Source organism: Bactrocera oleae, chromosome 6 (assembly GCF_042242935.1).
Source record: "Bactrocera oleae isolate idBacOlea1 chromosome 6, idBacOlea1, whole genome shotgun sequence".
Lineage (NCBI taxonomy): Eukaryota > Metazoa > Arthropoda > Insecta > Diptera > Tephritidae > Bactrocera > Bactrocera oleae.
The window spans coordinates 11,387,815-11,390,457 of NC_091540.1; the positions used below are offsets into that span (position 1 = coordinate 11,387,815).

Genomic DNA, 2,643 nt, shown 5'->3' on the forward strand with positions numbered 1-2,643 from the left:
TATTTGAGATAGCCCATCGCACTGATTTGCTTTTCCAACTAATGAACAGCAAAACTTGCAGGTTATCAACATGCAGTGCAAATTCCAGCACTCGGAGCCTTAAAAGCACCATAATGGCAAATCAAAGTTCCAACTTTAACCCATTGAACTGAACTTTAGCCGCCTCATTCCACTAGTGCATGGCAGTTAGCGCTGCTAGCTGGCTCATTCCATGGCTTTGTTTGAGCGGAAATTTGACTCAATGCAAAAGTTATATCAGTTGTTTGTCAGTGCCAAAGTACCAAAGTAACTTCGTGGAGATAGTAAATGAAAAGTTTGCTTGTTAAACTTGCCATGAAATAATCGAGGGCAGGTGTATCACTGCCACACCACTACCTGCATGTGCGTGTATAGTTGAATAGACGCCGAGCGCAGGTATCATCGTTGTCACTGCCGTCACGAGCCATCAGCCAACAGGCGTAGAGTTGCGAGCGACTGTCTGTGATTATTACGTTGTGACATATTTAATTACACTTCAAAAGTTACTAGAGATATATGTGTATCACTTATAAGTGTATAAGTGTGTATGTGAGTAGTTGCAAAATGACTGCAGGCAGGTGGAGGTGGGTGCAGAAGCAAAAGAAAAAATTAAGACAGGATGTGGCAGGCGTGTCCTGGTGCATTAAATTAATTAAAAGTTCACTTCATTTCATTTTGCAATGGCACAACGGTACACATACCTACAACAATTCAATACAACTACATACATACGTACATACATATATACTGCTGCGCAAATTTCCAAATCTGCAATAAAGAAAAATTAATTGGTTGTAAAAGTTTAATTGCAAACGTAAGATAACAAATGATATGACATATTTAATATAACTAAGTATATATTTAAATATTATTTATGCGCTCATACATAATAGGGTGGAGCGAAAAAAAAATTTTGTTTTTGTTTTGCTTAGCCTGATGGTCAAGTTTGAAGATTACAACATAAACAAAAAAAAATTTTGGGAAAAAAAATTTTTTTTTAACATCTAGACGCTTTTAAAGTAATGTTTCGAGCTAAAATTTTTATTTCGTAAAAAAATTTTGATAAGTGTTCTAGAAGCTGTGGAGAGTTCTCTTTCCGGCCTATTAAAAGTTATCAACTCCAAAAAAATTTTTGGGGTTGTTATTGGAGTTTTGAAAAAATTCTTAAAGGACAACATGCTTTGCTTAAGCGTTAAAAAAATTTTGAGTCAAAAACCGTCAAATTCGGTAGCTTTTATAGAAATGTGAAGAAAACAAACAAAATTCAATCCAAAAAAAATTTTAACTCGAAATTTACTTCAAAAGTGAGTAGGCCGCCTCTAGTTAAAATTTTTTTTTTCCAAAAATTTTCCTTTTTTATAATCTACAAATTTTACGCTCAGGCTAAGCAAAAAAAAAGTAATGTTTTTTTTCGTTCCACCCTAATACAAAAGTACACACATAAACTTTTAACGAAAATGAAGTATAGCTAGTAGAAATGAGAAAATGAATTCCTTGAAGTCGTGCGTTTCGCTTAAGAACATTTCGTCATTTCAGCGTGTGCTTTCTTGGAAATTAACTTCTATAATTTGCAATACTAACTGGCACTTATAGTGTTGCCTTTCTATTTTCGCTTTAGTCTCTGCATGACACTTTGCATTAACCGCTGTTGGTTCTCATGTTTAATTTTCCACTGAAGACTACGCCTTGAAATTTGTGCATTATTAATGCGACCTACAATGACAAGACACTATTAGCATCCAATGTAAAAAGGTGTTTTGAAAACTCTTATTTTATAACTACACAAGTGTCTTTAACTTAAGCTGGTGGCAGCGTTGAGTATAACTGCAATTGCAAAAGTTAGGTCGCAACATTATATCTTTCTTGACTATAGTTTTCAGATTTTAACCGTTCTAGTGTCAGTTTTGTCGGACGAAAATCCATCCAAATCAAAGCATCCTTAAGGATAAGCCATACCTAGTGTAAATTTTAAAAATAATCGAAATTGAACGCATGCAGAGAGATTTCGTACTATTTTCAACAAACTGAAGGAGTGTGAAATTGTTAGGAAGTTTCGAGTACTTTAACCCAATAACCCAACTCAGACAATTTTTTTGATATAAATAAATTATTTAAAAAATCATATTGTACACAAAAAAAAGATTTCCCATACCGGGAATCGAACCCGGGCCTTCTGGGTGAAAGCCAGATATCCTAGCCACTAGACCATATGGGACCGCTTATCTTGTTAATCTAATGCGCAGCAGATTTTGCTCGTTTTGCGCTATGGCGAAAGCAGTGACTCAGTATAAAAAATATATTTGATATTTATATATAGTATATCTATATTCATATAAATGTATATTATATATGTTTTGTTGTATTTCGTGTTATTTTTGCTATTTTGTTTTGCTAAATTAAGTGTTTTTGGATTGTTATGCGCGCTTTACGAGTGCTGCGCATACAAATCTACGCTTTCAATATTATTTCGCATTTATTTCATCAATTCAAGAACTTAAAAAAATTGAAAATTTAAACAGCTGCTGCCAACGAAAATCGAAAAGAAATAGTATTGATAAAATATTGTTTTTCAAGTTGCCACGAGCGGGCATAAAATGTCGTAGGTACATGAAAACCCAACACATG

The 2,643-nt window shown here is 34.0% G+C and overlaps 1 non-coding gene across 1 annotated transcript; it reads right to left on the minus strand.

Moving 5' to 3' along the window:
* Positions 1–2,161: 2,161 nt before the first annotated feature.
* TRNAE-UUC (transfer RNA glutamic acid (anticodon UUC)) lies at positions 2,162–2,233 on the minus strand. Its single transcript has one exon. It is a non-coding gene; the product is annotated as a tRNA-Glu (tRNA).
* Positions 2,234–2,643: the final 410 nt, after the last annotated feature.